Source organism: Bubalus bubalis, chromosome 11 (assembly GCF_019923935.1).
Source record: "Bubalus bubalis isolate 160015118507 breed Murrah chromosome 11, NDDB_SH_1, whole genome shotgun sequence".
In the NCBI taxonomy this organism is placed as follows: Eukaryota; Metazoa; Chordata; class Mammalia; order Artiodactyla; family Bovidae; genus Bubalus; species Bubalus bubalis.
This window is the reverse complement of record NC_059167.1, coordinates 47,003,647-47,021,055: the sequence shown is the minus strand read 5'-3', so window position 1 is coordinate 47,021,055 and position 17,409 is coordinate 47,003,647. Positions and strand designations below refer to the sequence as shown.

Below are 17,409 nucleotides of genomic sequence, written 5' to 3'. Positions count from 1 at the left end.
CAAAAATCTTTGTTGAGATCAAGCTACGGATTTGAGTAGATAAATGTTCTAATTCTTTAAAGAATACATCATAAACTGCACATTGTTTTAGGAGCCTGATGGCTCTTTATCAGCTCCCTCCATTTGGAAATCTGCCAACTTCACTTCACTAGGATTCTGCAGGGACTTGGGGAATACATTCTCTGGCCAGGAGCCAAGTTTCATAGGCGACAGGGCACTGCAATGCAAGAAGGAAGCAAAAAGATGGAGAGAGACAGACTCTAAATCCATGTCTTCTGGATTTCATAAACAGTCAGAGGCAAATTTTGCTTGTCTGAAACAATTTGTCATTCATTCAGAATTACATGCCAGGACCTGTTTTCTACTAATAAAAATGTCAAGAAATTAATTTCTGAATTAAATTCAAAAAACATTTATTGTACCCCTATGCAACCTCTCCTGTGGGGACAAAAAAGACATATTGGAAAGTTAAGTAGCAGTAGAGTAGATAAATTATTTAAAAGCCAACTTCAGTAAAATAAATTGTTCTACTAATCACTCTGTTGAAGATCCTGGGTTTCCCAAACCTTGAAACAAATACCTGATTTTTGTTTAGATGAAAGCAGGAATTTTGTCAGTGCCTCTAATATTTTCATGAAATTGTGTTCAGGCTTCCTGACCTGTGTTACTAATTCAGAGCTATTGATCTAGACAATAATGGTTAGAACAATTTTGAACAGGAAAATTTAACCTGCAATGATGCCCTGCTTCAAAATGCAAACCTGAGGATATGTGGACACAGTTGCACAGATGAACTCACTTGTTCTGTATTCTAACCACATGGAACAACTTGTTATTCACTACAAGCTCTACTCTCTTTTACACCTCAATAACTTTTCTGTTCTCTCCACCTAGAATATCATTCATGTCTAGCCCTCCTTGTCTGTAAAAATTGTGTTTCAGCTTCAGAATCATTTGTTCAGTGAAGACTTCACTGACCACCCACACCAAGCTTTTCTCTCTTTGCCACACTCTCCTGCAAGCCAGTGCATAAGCAATACATATTCTTCCCTACTGTACGCTCATTCCTGTTTCCATCCCCTGGACTATGTCCTATTTAATGGGAAGAATATGACTTGTCCAGTTTCAAACATCCTGAACCCAGCATACATAAAAACATTTGATAAATAGTTATTGAAGAATTGGTCTAAAAGGTACAATGTTTCAGTCATGCAAGTTGAATAAGCCCTGAAGACCTACTGTACATCACAGTGCCTTTAGTTAATAATGCTGCTGCTGCTGCTGCTAAGTCGCTTCAGTTGTGTCCGACTCTGTGCGACCCCATGGACTGCAGCCTACCAGGCTTCTCCATCCATGGGATTCTCCAGGCAAGAACACTGGAGTGGGTTGCCATTTCCTTCTCCAATGCATGAAAGTGGAAAGTGAAAGTGAAGTCACTCAGTTGTGTCCGACTCTTAGCGACCCCATGGACTGCAGCCTACAAGGCTCCTCCATCCATGGGATTTTCCAGGCAACAGCACTGGAGTGGGGTGCCATTGCCTTTTGCCAGTTAATAATACTGCATACCCAAAATTTTGCTAAGAGGGTAGATCTTGTGTTCATAACACAATCTTGGTGATGGTTTCACAGAGGCATACTTACCTCCAAACTCACAGAAAGTTAGAAATTAACCCACATTCCAGTCACTTATTAAATATCATCAGCTGGTTGTCCAAATATAAACTCCATCAAACACCTAGTCATTTTCTTGAATGATTAATCTCATTTAATATCATATCCTAATTATTGACTTCCCCAAGACATATAGCCAGGAATCATTCTAGATTCAATATGATCCATCATATTTCCATACCCTATATATGTTCACTCATCCCACTAGTGATGCCTCAGTGCTGAACTCCACAATTTCTCATCTGGACTACTACAATTGTATCCTATATGGTCTTCCTAACTCTAAGTTGGCTCTTCTCTCAAATCAACCTTTCTTAAAATTAATACATTTAAAAGATATAAATCCTTCCACTTAAATCACTATCTCAGTAGTTTCATGCCCTGTCACTTCCAGAAGCATGTCTGCCTAAGACACACTGAAATAGTAACAGTTCTGTGATCATTGTATTGTTGCCTCACCAACGTGCTTTTGCCCATGCTGTTCCCTCTGGCTTCATTTCTTTCCTGTCCCCTCTATCTCCACATCTTACTCATGAATGTCTCTAAGGCAACTAAACATCTTAAATCCAGCAGGGATTAGCATCACCTTGTTTGACCTCCTTTAGACTCCAGCACTCCTCCTCTGTGCTCCCCCAATGCCTTGAATGCACATTTGTTATGGTAATTCTTAGAATATAACAGTTATTTGTGTGAAATAGTTATGTGTCTATATCTCAAATGTGATTTGAGGGGGCAGGGGCTATGCTATATTTAACTTTAAATATTCAAATTGCTTGATATATATTAGACTTACAATATTTGTTGGGCAAATAAATAAATACAGGCACAAATGAATGAATGAACAAGTAACAAGCCCATAAATTCGAAGATGGGTTATAAAGATTCCAAGAAGCCCGAACTAGCTGAACTTGGCCTTAAATGATCCAGATAAAGAAAATCAGTATATGCAGAAGGTAGGCATCACAAACATTCACATCATGTTAAAAATGAAGAAGCACCCACCTTGGAGAGAGATGGGAACTAAAGGAGGATGGGTCTGCATGGACAAAATGTAAATAGAATGTGGAAATCTCTGAAACTTAGGTTCAGAAGCTCCATTTGATGAGGGGGCACTAATGGTTTTTGGTTTTCAGCACAGCTTCTGGATGAGGCATACTGGCCATATAAGCATGAGAAAGTCACTTCTATACTGCCTTCACTTGTACATTTTTTTCTTTTTTTTTATTCCATATTTTTATTTTCTATTGGAGTATAGTTGTTTTGCAATATTGTTTGTTTCTCCAAAACATACACAGTTCATGCAGCGCAATAACAAAACAAACAAACAAACAAAACAAAACAAATAACCCAACCAAGAAATGGATGGAAAACCTAAACAGACGATTGTCCAAGGAAGACATACAGATGGCCAAGAGGCACACGAAAAGATGCTAACATCACTGATTTTAAGAGAAATACAAATTAACACTACAGTGAGGTTATCCTCACATCAGTCAGAGTAGCCATCATCAAAAAGTCTACAAAAAAATAATTGCTGGAGGGGATGTGGAGAAAAGGGAACCACTTGTACACTGATTAAACTGGAACAAAAATAGTATCTCCTCATGGGATAACTGTAATGAGTTAACACATGTAAAGTTCTCAGAAGAGTATCTAAAACAGTGCAGAGCCCAATACCTATTAGTTACCATTAGAACCAAGAAGTACGTTGAAAAGATGAAAGAAGTATTCACAGAAGATTCATCATGTGGTATCTGTTGTGAAAATTAAGGTAGATAGAAGTGGGAGGCAACCTAGGAACCCTACTCAGTTGGAGGATGACATGAAAAACAAAGAAAAAAATACTAAAAAGAAGCAATTGGAGGGGAAATAGAGAATGCTTTATACCTACATGGTCCAGAGGCAAATTTCCAATATAGAAATCTCACCTTCCCAGTTAATGGGTTCTCTTTTTCAACCTCTGTTACAATCTCATTACAAAGCCATAGCTACCTTACCAAGGTTTGTGGTTGTTGTTATGTTGCTAAGTCACATTTAATACTTTTTGCAGCCCCATGGACTGTAACCCCCTAGGCTCCTCTGTCCATGAGATTTCCCAGGCAAGAATACTGGAGTGGGTTGCCATTTCCTTCTCCAGGGGATCTTCTTGGCCCAGAAATCCATCTCACATCTCCTGTATTGCAGACAGATTCTTTATCACTAAGCCACCTGGGAAGCCCCTAACGAGGCTGGGGAGTCTCAAATATCACCTGCAGAACTTCCTTCAAGCAAGTGGGCAGGATAGAGCAGGAAGCTAACATTTAATGAGCATCTGTTGTGTTTTAGAAAAGTGTGTGTGTTAGTTGCTCATTCATGTCCAACTCTTTGAGACCACATGGACTGTAGTTCCCCAGGCTACAGTCTGTCTATGGAATTCTCCAGGTAAGAATACTGGCAGTGGGTTGCTATTCTTTTCTCCAGGGGATCTTCCCAACCCAGGGATCAAACCTGGGTCTCCTGCATTGCAGGCAGATTCTTTGCCATCTGAGCTTCCAGGGAAGCCCTCAAGATACTTAAACAATCCCAAATAATCCTCACAGAAACTCTCTGAAGAAGACATTATGATGTTCATTTTATAGATGAGGAAAGAAGAGGTTCAAAGAGATTAAGAGACAACCAAAATTACACAGCTAGTGAGCAGCACCATGTTATCCTCTCTCTCAATACCTTCCACCAGAGCTTTATGAAAAACAACTGAAGCAAAAAGATATCTTGGTCCTTAGACCTGGGATCAATGAAGCTATCAGCTGCATACAAAGTGAATGTTACCGGTGGTAATGGACACAAGTCCTAAAATGCACCATATACAAACCCACAGATCTACTCTCTTCTCTAAAGTTCTATTTTAAAAAAATTGTTAGTAGCCCAGATCAGGACAAAATCAATATCAGTAAAAGATATGTGGGAGGAGAAGGGGTTGAGGAGGGGCGGGGAGGCCAGTCTATCATCATATGCATCATATGATGCTTAACTACTTGAATTCAAAATCTCATATTTACCCTCCAGTTATATTACTTTAATTACATACATGTGTGCATGCTAAGTCACTTCAGTCGTGTCTGACTCTGTGCAACCCTTGTAGCCTGCCAGATTCCTCTGTCCAAGGCATTCTCCAGGCAAGAATATTAGAGTGGGTTGCCATGCAACCCTCCTGCAGGGAGTCTTTCTGACCCAGTGATTGAACTGTCTCCTGAGGCTCCTGTATTGGCAGGCAGGTTTCTTACCACTGGCACCACCTGGGAAGCCCTTTAATTAATTAATCTTACAGGTGGTGCTACTGGTAAAAAACCTGCCTGCCAGTGCAGGAGAGATAAGAGATGCAGGTTTGACCCCTCTGTCGGGAAGATACCCTGGAAGAGAAAAAGGCAACTCACTCAAGTATTCTTGCCTGGAGAATCCCATGGACAGAGGATCCTGGTGGGCTACAGTCCATAGAGTTGCACAGAGTCAGTCATGACTGAAGAGGCTTAGTATGCATGCACATTATTTTCAGTAATGATGTTTGGGGGTACAATGTAAAGTTTTTGGCAGGAAATCTTTGAGACAGATTAAAATGCTAGACTACGTTATGAGACATGTTATGAGACACTTTAGTAATAATATTTAATTATTACTTATTATGTTCCAAGCACTGTGTATATAATTTTTTAAAATTTGCCTCACTTCATTTTAATCCCATAATAATTGGGTGAAATTAGTATTATTATTTTCCAGAAAAGGAAGCTGAGGTTTAGAGTTTTCAAGGAAACTTGACTTAGTACATGCAATTAATATGCAACACAGTCTTGACTCCAGGCCCTAGATTTGGACTGAGAATGTATCAACTCCAAACTGAATATTAGGGTCTGATGGGGATTAAAATATTTGTTGCCAGTGTGTTAAAAAGTCCATTTTGTAAAAAACCTATTTAGTATGACCTCAACAGTAGGTGTCCTTGTGGGCTAAAAGAGCTAGTGAACCTTTGAACAGTCAGCAATTTATTACTAAATCATTACCAAAATTAAGTTAAAGTCTTTTCAGATCAATAAACAATTCTAAGTTCCTTATCAAATGCAATAAAATAGGTGACCTGGGTATCTGAATGCTAACTTGCAAGGGAGAGAAGAGAAAGAGGATGATCTGAGAAAGAGGCCCTACCAGGTTGCCTCCCCAAGTTCTGCCCTCTATTTCAGCATGACTCTTCTCTCTCAGTCCCTGACTCTGAACTGAATCCCCACCTTTGGCCTAGGAACCTCATGGCTTGCCACTTGAGTTTCTGACCTTGTGTTTATTACTACCTGCTTAATCCCTGCTACCAGCCCAATAAGGAAATCTCTTCACAGCTCCTTTGTTGGCATTGATTTTGTGTTAAGCACGCAGGACCCTGTTAGGATGATCATTAATCCCCCACCAGAAGAGAGCAAGAAAGCCTCTGTTTCTCATTACAGCACCTCAGCAGTAAATATCCTGTACTATCTGACTGCTGGTTTAAAAGACATTTTCCAAGAATAAGTCAAAGAGAAATATATGAACACAGGTCACCAAATATCTGTTCAACAGTAAATTCTTGGTGATTTGAAAAACAGCTGGCTGGAAGATACTTCCTATGAGGTGGGAAGGAAGAGGGGCTGTTGCAGAGACAGAGCAAAACCTAACCACGTGCAGGGCAGGTCATCCGAGCCAGAAGGCCCAGTGGAAAGTAGCTCTGACCTGTGTGCTGACCACACAACTCGATGAGCAGGACCCTTAAAGCACAGCAAAGTAACAAGCCAGGGTAGCTGGAGGTGGAAGGGAAAGCTAGTCACACCATTAGCCACAGGGAGCTGATGGGAGGGAACAGCATGTAGCTGGGACAAGGCAGGTGATGAGAAAATAAAAAGATCAGGTTTTAAAAAACCTCCCTTAGAAAGTCTTTATTGGATTTTATACCTGTCTTATATATCTTTCATTTTTGTTGTTTTTATTTTTTAGATTGGCGTATGGTTGCTTTACAATGTTGTGTTAGTTTCTGCTGCACAATGAAGTGAATCAGCTGCACATACACATATATCCCCTCCCTCCTGGACTTCCCAGCTCCCCATCTCACCCATCTAGGTCACCACAGAGCACTGAGCTGAGCTTCCTGTGCCAAAGAAGGGATACAGATGACCATGAAAAGATGCTCAACATCACTAATCATTCAGTGCAGTTCAGTTCAGTCGCTCAGTCATGTCCAACTCTTTGCGACCCCATGAATCGCAGCACACCAGGCCTCCCTGTCCATCACCAACTCCTGGAGTTCACTCAAACTCATGTCCTTTGAGTCGGTGATGCCATCCAGCCATCTCATCCTCTGTCATCCCCTTCTCCTCCTGCCCCCAATCCCGCCCAGCATCAGAGTCTTTTCCAATGAGTCAACTCTTTGCATGAGTTGGCCAAAGTATTGGAGTTTCAGCTTTAGCATCAGTCCTTCCAATGAACACCCAGGACTGATCTCCTTTAGAATGGACTGGTTGGATCTCCTTGCACTCCAAGGGACTCTCAAGAGTTCTCCAACACCACAGTTCAAAAGCATCAATTCTTCGGCGCTCAGCTCTCTTCACAGTCCAACTCTCACATCCACACATGACCGCTGGAAAAACCATTGCCTTGACTAGATGGACCTTTGTTGGCAAAGTAAGGTCTCTGCTTTTGAATATGCTATCTAGGTTGGTCATAACTTTCCTTCCAAGGAGTAAGCATCTTTTAATTTCATGGCTGCAATCACCATCTGCAGTGATTTTGGAGCACAAAAAAATAAAGTCTGACACTGTTTCCACTGTTTCCCCATCTATTTCCCAAGAAGTGATGGGACCAGATGCCATGATCTTAGTTTTCTGAATCAACATTCTTGAGCTTTAAGCCAACTTTTTCACTCTCCTCTTTCAATTTCATCAAGAGGCTTTTGAGTTCCTCTTCACTTTCTGCCATAAGGGTGGTGTCATCTGCATATCTGAGGTTACTGATATTTCTCCCGGCAATCTTGATTCCATCTTGTGTTTCTTCCAGTCCAGCGTTTCTCATGATGTACTCTGCATGTAAGTTATATAAGCAGGGTGACAATATACAGCCTTGACATACTCCTTTTCCTATTTGGAACCACTCTGTTGTTCTATGTCCAGTTCTAACTGTTCCTTAGAGAAATGCAGATCAAAACGATAAAGAAGTAACACTTCACATCAGTCAGAATGGCCATCAAAAAATCTACAAACAATAAATGCTGGAGAGGGTGTGGGAAAAAGGGAACCTTTTTGCACTGTTGGTAGGAATGGATTAATAAATTGATATAGCCACTATGGAGAACAATATGGAGATGCCTTAAAAAGCTAAAAATAGAACCATCATATGTATCTTTTTCATATGAGGGAGTAAAATAATTTTGTGTGTGTGTGTGTGTGTGTATATATATATATATATATAACTTATGGTCACATGTCTGACTATGACAATGAAAATTGCTGAAACACAATAATGCATGTGAAATGATGTTCCTGAGAACTATTCATTTTTGTGTCTTATGTTAAGATACAAAGGGAAGGGAAGTCGTTCAGTCATGTCTGACTCTTTGCGACCCCATGGACTGTAGACCACCAGGCTCCTCCATCCATGGGATTCTCCAGGCAAGAGTACTGGAGTGGGTTGCCATTTCCTTCTCCAGTTAAGATACAAACAAGAAACCAATACATAGAAAATTTTTTCAACAAAAATGAGCAAACTAGAAAGTGATCAAGAGGTTTATCTGAAGCTAATAAATCATTTTTAAAAAACAGAAAGACCCATTTCTCCAAGAATGAATGCCAAATGATTCATATCCTCTTTATTCTAGCTAATAAGGTATTTTGTGAGTTTTTATTTTTAATCAAACAATAGCCCATCTACAATTTTTTACTCACCTCCATTGCTGCTACTTGGGGTTAGAAGTCCACAATGACATCTAGTACCAATCATTCTATAAGCACTTTGGAATCTATGAAATACCTTTCTGTGTATCAACTCATAATCTTCTTGATGACCTTATGAGGATATTATCCACAGTGTATGAGTATGGATGGTGAGTCTCATAGATGCCAAAGTGTTGCCTGCATCTCCAGACTCCAAACTTGTTCCCTTCACTATAATAATGTACATTCTCCTTACTCCAGACATTTAATATTATGATAGCTTACTTGCCTCCTAAAGTAATATCACCTACCACTCCAAACCATCCCTTGAACTAATTTCCATCTTATCTTCCTTAAATATAGCTTTCCCTCTTATTCTCTGGGTACAGATTATTTCATACCCTCTACTCCAGACCTCTTCATGGTGCCATAGATACACTAGTTTATTCCTCCATTGTATCTTTTTAAAAATTTTATTGGAGTGTAGTTGCTGTATAATGTTGTGTTAGTTTCTGCAATACAGCAAAGTGAAATCAGCTTTATATATACATATATCCTCTGTTTTTTTATTTCCTTCCCCTTTAGGTGACCACAGAGAATTGAGAAGAGTTTCCTGTGCTATACACTTGATTCTCAGCTGTGTATTTTATACATAGTAACAATAGTGTATGTTTGTCAATCTCAATCTCTCAATTCATCCCACCTTCCCCCTTTCCTAGTATCCATATGTTTGTTCTCTAATTTTGTGTCTCTAATTTTGCTTTGTAAGTAAGATCATCTGTATTATTCTAATCCTCTAGCTAATCTGGCCTCAATCATTTGAAAGACAGATCAATAACTAATTGTTTTCAAAATAGTTTCTTTATCTTCTCTTTTTCATATATTCTGAGTCATAATCTTTAGTCTTTCATTATTCTTCTAAACTATTTATCAAATACCTCTTGTACATGTTTTTTCCATTTTCAAAATGCTTATTAAATGCCATACTCTGTCGACTCCTTTGTAGAGATTACTACATTAAAGTTTGTTTATAATATCTGCAGTGGGCAATGTTATTGATCCCCATTTTACAGATGAAGAAACTGAGAACCCAAGTAGCTGGGCCAAGGACACACAGCTGGGAAGTGACACAGGTAGAAATGCAATCCACACTGACTGGCTTCAGAGTCCTTTCTCATAAACACTAAGATCTACTTCCCATGAGAACCAACCCTAAGGAAAAAAGTGGTCACCTATGTAATACATTTGAAGAATTCCTGCCTCAAGAAGCTATGTCACTTTTATTTTAGATTTGGTCTTTGTTGAAATGCAAATCTCACCAAGAGGCTCTTAGGTTTTAAGGCATGTAAGTCACTTTGTGTCTTGGTATAAAAGATTTATGAATACATTCCTCAAGAGCAGGAGGGAAAAGCAGAAAGAACACAGAAAAGCATGAGATTGGGGAGAATTTCCCATTAAAGGAGACAAGTAGTAGAAGAGGGCGGATATGAGCCACTAGGCAGCCTTGAATAAGCCTGGCCCACTGACTGTCTTGGCCATGGCCTGGCCCTGTTCCCAGCTACAGACACTCCTCTGGAGAGTAAGTCTTTGCAACATTTTTTTTTCCCCAGTCTTCGTAACTTCTGCCCACTGATGTCGACAGTAGGCAGAGCACAGGTACACTGGCTACAGATGAGCAACTTAGAATGATGTCATTTCAGAGACATATTGCTTTAGTTTACCTGGATTTTATCCTCAGATTCCACCACCACCTCTATTTTCCCCCAACTAAAGCAGACATAGAAATTCAATGAATATAACTGATCAAAGCCAAGCCTCTTTGGTTGAATTAAAGAAGCAGAGTGCTGGAGGCTCACTTTACCTGCTGCTTCCACACTAGCTACCGCCCATACAGACCCTCTACAGGTACCAGGGCTTGGAGAGTACAGTTCAAACAGCACTTATCCTCAAATTGTGCACAACATGAAACGAAAACCTAGAAGGGTCAAAACCCTTGCCTGAGTTCAAACAGCAGAGCTGGAGCAAAAATACAGGTCTCCTGCCCCAGCTTCACTGCTTTGCCTGCCTGTGCTGCACTGCCTTCTTCTAAGGCAATCCATCCAAGGATTTGACATCTTCCTACCATGGCAACATTCTCAGAAGCAGCAATCCAAATCCATCTTCAAGTGATTTGACTTTGACCTTGATTCTCTATGGTCAACATCAGTAATTTTCTGGAGCTAGAAAGTCTTTTGATATTAAGAGAGCTTTCCGTAAGAAAATCTTATGAGCACTTTCATCATATATTGGAATTCTTACTAGACACATAAGCTGTATAAAGGAATGTGACTGAGGAAAAACAGCATCCTGGAGCAAAAGTTGCCACTAATTCTAATGTTTCCCATGTCTCTGTCCTACTAGGTTGCTTGGAGACACACTACCAGCCTAGTGACCTGTGATAAGGCAGGGGCCCAAGTCCCTGTAAGAGCAAATTACGTGCCCCTGCCTGAGCTTCCCAAGCACTTTTTTGCTGTTTTCATCCTAATAGAAAATCATTACTCTGTCTTCAATATTTTAAAATGATTAATCCTTAAATCCTCATAAGGTAAAATATTATTCTTATTCTAAAAACGGGCTTCCCTGGTGGTTCAGTCAGTAAAGAATCTGCCTGCATTGCAGAAGACCTGGGTTTAATCCCTAGGTTAGGAAGACCCCCTGGAGGAGGACATGGCAACCCACTCCAGTGTTCTTGCCTAGAGAATCCCCATGGACAGAGGAGCCTGGCGGGCTGCAGTCCATGGGGTAGCAAAGAGTAAGACACAACTGAGCAACTAAGCACACACATTCTAAAAGCAAGAAAACTGAGACTCAGAGACCCTAAGTAAGTTACTTATGACTTACTCAAGTGACAGGAGTAGAATTTAAATATAAGTGTGGCTCCCAAACCATACACAGCACACTGTTCAAATAAAATGACCACGGTTCTATCAGGGAGCACTTCCATCTTTGGTGAATACAAGGCATATTCCATTTGGTGCCCAGGTGAGCTCCAGCATATACTATTTGTTACATTAGGGGAGGGGCATGGGATGGAGGTTTAAGCCAGACCAAGTGGTCTACTGTGAATCCTGACTCTCTGTATACAGTGAGCAAACTGCTTAACTTCTCTGTTCCTAAGTTTCCTCGTCTGACAAATGAGATAATAACAGTACCAACTCCTTCATATTGCTGTAAGGATTAAATAAGAGATCATGAGAGGAGTGCCTGGAACCACAGAAGTACTCAAAAATGTTAGATATTATTTATGTTTTTAATAAATAACAATAAGCTTGTGATCTGATCAGATCTTTCTTCTATCCCCATGCCCTTCCTGACTATAAGACAGAAAAGAGAGTCCTAATGTAACATGGCTCCTCTTTTGCACCCATTTAGACTAGAGCAATGGAGAAGGCAATGGTACCCCACTCCAGTACTCTTGCCTGGAAAATCCATGGACAGAGGAACCTGGTAGGCTGCAGTGCATGGGGTCACTAAGTCGGACATGACTGAGCGACTTCACTTTCACTTTTTACTTTCATGCATTGGAGAAGGAAATGGCAACCCACTCCAGTGTTCTTGCCTGGAGAAGCCCAGGGATGGGGGAGCCTGGTGGGCTGCCGTCTATGGGGTCGCACAGAGTTGGACACGACTGAAGCAACTTAGCAGCAGCAGCAGCAGACTAGAGCAAACTGCCCGATGTTTTTCAGGAGAGAGTAAGAATCATACCAATTCTGAGGCCTTGTGAGGAAGATAAAAATGTGTAGTGTTATATATAGTTTAAAATTATTTCTTTTAAAATGTTACATACTCTAAAGGAGTGGATAAAAACTTATAATAGTGATTTTATAGTATTTTATTGATTTTAAGACAAACATATTTTAACATTTCTGAAACTGGGATTGGGACCACAGAGATTTCACATCCCTTGCATATAAACCAGGAATTATACTATCTATGTCCTAGGGGTGTTTGCAAGATATGTGCGATGATGTGATAATGAGAGTGGACACATCTGCCACATTTCTTGGTGGGGCATAGTGTCTGGTTTCATTAATATCTACTTTCTTCCTTATCATTCCCTCCCTTACTCCAGCAAAATGTTCTTTAAGCCAAAACTCATGAAGCCAGCCAGAGTATCTTAAATTCCCTACTTGGCAAGTTGGATTCTAGGTCCAGGTCAAGCAGTACCACTCTGCAGAAGTCTCTCTGATGACCCAGGTAGGAATCAATGTGCCCCTTCATCTGTGTCATGGGCTCACATGAACACCACCGATACACTACACTACACCGTGTTACATGTATTGTTGCAATAGCATGAGGTAATATAACCTCTCACTTTTGCATCTATCTTCCCTAATGGAATATATCAGGGTACCCAACATTTACTAGTTTAATTTTTATTGGGAAAAAAAGCAATAAAAAATGTACCACTATTTTATGAACTATTACTAATCTGTTCAGCCATAAACAGAATTTGACCTAAATGTTAGTAGGGTGGCAGGGAAATGGATTTATCCTGTTCTTAATACAAATTTAATACCCTCCTGGCTGAAGTAATTATTACACATTCTAAAAAAGCCAGGTTCAAATTTATTAGATATTATTGTATTTCTACAAGAGTTGCTTTAATATTTCAGCCACAAATATGCCTCATGCTAAAATTACATTGAATATATCTATAACAAGAAATTATGAGTATTGCTGGCAAATTGGTACATTGATTAGATGTCCACATGTCTAATTAATGAAATCTAAAGAGCTCTGAACCTTGGGTGTCTCAATAAAAAAATCTGTTCACAAAGTATTCTTTATAGATAATTAGTCCCTTGCTAGCTTATTTTGCTCACTTTATTGCTTTTGACCTATAATGGCAAGAGCATATCCTTCAAAGCGACACAAAGGGTTAGTAATCAGTGATGATTTCAGACTGATTTCTAACTGGTCAATGTATGCGTGCATGCTAAGTCGCTTCAGTTGTGTCCGACTCTTTGTGACCCTATGGACTGTAGCCCACTAGGTTCCTCTGTCCATGGGATTTTCCAGGCAAGAAAGCTGGCCAATAGGGGTAAGGGAGTGTGTTCTATAACATTAAATATCAGGAAATGCAAATTAAAAACCAAAAATGAAATACCATTTCATACAGATGAGAATGGATAAAATTTTAAAAGACTGGTTACATACTAAATTCAAGAGAACATGAAAAGTAACTAGAATTTTTATGCATTAAAGAAGATAATGTTAAAGAATATAATCACTGATCTGATAGTTTCTGGTAGACTTAAACCAGCACTTATACTAAGGTCCAGCAATTACATTCCTAAGTATTTATGCAGGAGAAATTAAGATATATTTTTTCAAACTAACTTGTATAAGAATTTCTGTGCAGCCTTATTATTAATAATGGCAAAAAGGTGGGAGAATATCCATCAGGAGGAGAAAGTATATACAAATTATAGTGTATTGAAACAATGGAGCACTAAACAACAATAAAAAATGAGCCACTATTACATACAAATCTTAAAACATGATGGGCAAGGAAGGCAGACACAAAAGAGTAAATGCTCTCTGATTCCATTCATATTAAGTTCAAAGCAAGACTAATCTATGATAACATAAATCTGAAAAGTTGTTGCCTGTGAAGCATGGGAATTGACTTGAAAGTGACATAATAAAACTTTTGGGGTGATGGAAATGTTCTGTATCTTACTTGGGATAGTACGTATGTTCATTTTTTTGTATGTGTGTGTGTTTTGTTGCTCATTCATGTCTGACTCTTTGCAGCCCCATAGACTGTAGCCTGCCAGGCTCCTCTGCCCATGGAATTTTCCCGGCAAGAATACTGGAGCAGGTTGCCATTTCCTATTCCAGGGGATCCTCCCACCCAAGGATTGAACATGTGTCTCCTGCATCTCCTGCATTGCAGGCAGATTCTATACCACTGTACTACTAGCGCCACCTGGGAAGTCCAAATTATAAACCTGAAATCTGTGTATTTTACTGCTTACAAATCTCATTCTAGGAAAAAGTATAACAAGTACTTTGATGATGGAAATTACACTTGAGAGTCAATTTCCTGGAATGGTGAAAACCTGTTTAATTGATTTTAGTATGAAAATTAGCATTTTTTAAGTTTCCCCAGTTAGAGCGTGCAATGCTGAAAAAGTCAGTTGGGCTGTGTACTCAAAGACATAAATGTATAAACAGAAAGACATCCTGTTTAGGGAAGAAAAGTTTCTTTGACATTCAGTCTCATCACAAAAGCCAGACCTCGATTCTCGTATCTGCTTGGAAATCTAGCAGACACAGATGCCTCCTTGACTGAAGGCAGACTGAAGTTATCCACAGGTTTAATGTCACCCAACTGGAACAACTACAATAAGTATTCAGAGAGAGATTTATTTCAGCATTGTATGTTCACTGCACATCTTGTGGATATGAGAATGTCTTCTTTCCACAGGTCATATCTCCTCCTGTGCTCCTGATTGCATCATCTCTCACCACCTCTAGAATCATGCTCCAGCAATTATCTCTTCCCTGGCTTCTATCTTAATTCTCTTTCTCTCTACTGGGTTTATTCAACCTAAGCAATAAGCATGTTTATATCCTACCCGAATGTAAATAAAAAACATACAAAAGAGACTTCAGCTTTCCTTCAGTGTTGTTACCCGCTCAGGCTACTGCACCTTTCACCTAACTCAGAGGAGTTCTGATTTTTACTTCCTCATGAGTCAGTCACTGGAGTCGAAGTCAGTTACTTCAACCTCTTGCTGTCCCAATTTCAGCCTCAGAACTCTATTAAAATTTCTCTTTAATTGGGCACATTTGTACCAAATGTTAATATTCCCTAACCTATCTGCTGCATCTGAAACCAATAACCACTCAGCCTTTCTTTCGTCATTCTCTACACCTCCATGACAGCACAGCCTCTCTCTGGACGTGGTTATTTTGGCCAGAGTGGTTACATGATGGAAACTGGGCCAATTAGTTTTTATATCTTGGGAACTTGGAGTTGGAACATGGAGATTTTGTCAGATCCTTTCAGGCATTTCAACAAGAAAGTGACAATGTTGTGACCTGAGCAATCAACTTTTGATCTTTGGGAAAACTGAGCAGTGAAAACATACTTTCAGAAAAAGAAAAGCATGAACACAGGGTGTCAAAAGCAGAAATAAGAGACCACAGGGCCACAGAAGAAGCAGATCCTGTTTCTGATTATTCTCTAGGCCTGGGTCTGGGGCCAGTGAATTTTGTCTAAGGGATGATGAGACACCAGCAGAGGTAAGTGTCAGTGTCCTTCCTTACAAAGAGGCCCTAACAAGGTCCTTTGCTGGCCTCTCATCCTCTTTTCAGATTTCTTTTATTCCTTTTTCTCTAACTTTCTCTAACCAAATCAGTATGTCTGCACCTAGCTTCTCATCTTTGCATTAATTCCTATTTGCTAATTCCATTCAGTTTGGTCTGAATAACTATTAACATCTCCCATTCAGTATTTGAATTCAATAGTCAATATATTCAAATTTGTATTCATTCATGAAATACAAAGTTCTTTAAATTTCTCATACAATGCTAATTAGCAAAACCAGCATTCTCTTAGGTATACGGACTAGAACTCTAGGTTCAGCTTTAATCCCTCTATTTAATTGCTCCAAACTTCTACCTGGTTCTAAATTTTATGGTCTTAAACTTGACTATTTTTCTCATTTGCCAGGCCGCCTTTCATTCCAGGACTTAACTGCCTTGGTTCAGGCCTTCATGCATGTTCACTTGAGGTCATTACCTTTATTAGAAAACAAAAATCCACAAAAAATTAAACATTTCCATGGAGGTAGTAAAATTTCTCCTCACTGTACTCTACACATTAAAGGACATATATAAACACGTTTGCATAATCCTCACCACAGACTTTTGCACTTAACTACTGATAAGACTTCTCAGCTGTTCTTCTCACCTCACTGATTATACATAAGTCTAGATGTGTCCTTATTCTGTAGTAAAACTGAGAATTTAAAATTTTAATGAATGCTGTCCAATGTGCCAACAGACCAAAACTTAGATGCTTACATAATTAATATCCTCCCCCTCCCTTCCCCTTTGAGAGTGTTAGGTCCAATGCAATTCTCTTCATTCAGTGGAACTTGATTTGATTTTAACTCTTGGGTGAAAGTCAATTATTTACGCTTTAGAGCAGGGAAGCAAAATGGGTGTGGCACTTAAAAGTAAAGTTAAAATTAGTGTCTCATAAATACAGCTGAAATTTCATCCTTTTCCTATATCACAGGGTACTTTTAAAGTAAATCTATAAAGAAATTATTTTAAACTACCTAAGAGCAAGACATCTTTCAACTTTTTTGGCAAAAATAGAGCACATTCCATATAATGGTTGGCAATATATGGTCCCAATAAAGGATTTAACATAAGTTCAGTACTTTAAAAGTTTCTTATATTTTGTATTATGGAATACTAAATTATACATGGAAAGTCTCTTTAGTTTAAAACTAAAACATGCTTAGCATCAGCCGGTTCTTACCTCAAAGAGCATCTGGGAATAAATCATCACCCAAGAAGCAGTTGGTAACTTGAACTATGGCAAGCCTAGGTGCTGGTGTAATTGAAATAAGAAAATAGGAAGAAATTACAAAGGAAATACAAATTTTTTTTGTGTCTCAAATAACCACAGACATAACAATATACAATGCCTCTCCAAATTCAAGTTTTCAAAAGCCACTGCTCACAAATGATGGTAAGCTTTCCTCCCTCCCATAAAATTACACTAAGATTCAGTCTCTGGTTGTATCCTGTGTTT

At 39.3% G+C, this 17,409-nt stretch overlaps 1 protein-coding gene across 3 annotated transcripts in view; it reads right to left on the bottom strand.

Annotated features, from left to right (window-relative positions):
* Positions 1-17,409, bottom strand: part of UNC13C (unc-13 homolog C) — an 855,380-nt gene that overhangs the window by 669,874 nt on the left and 168,097 nt on the right. For 2 of the 3 annotated variants that reach the window (XM_044925029.2, XM_044925027.2), the window contains one exon: positions 17,134-17,205. The exons of the other annotated variant lie outside the window; for it this stretch is intronic. The gene's annotated coding sequence lies outside the window, so the exon portion shown is untranslated. The remainder of the gene's footprint in view (positions 1-17,133; positions 17,206-17,409) is intronic. 3 annotated transcript variants of the gene reach the window in all.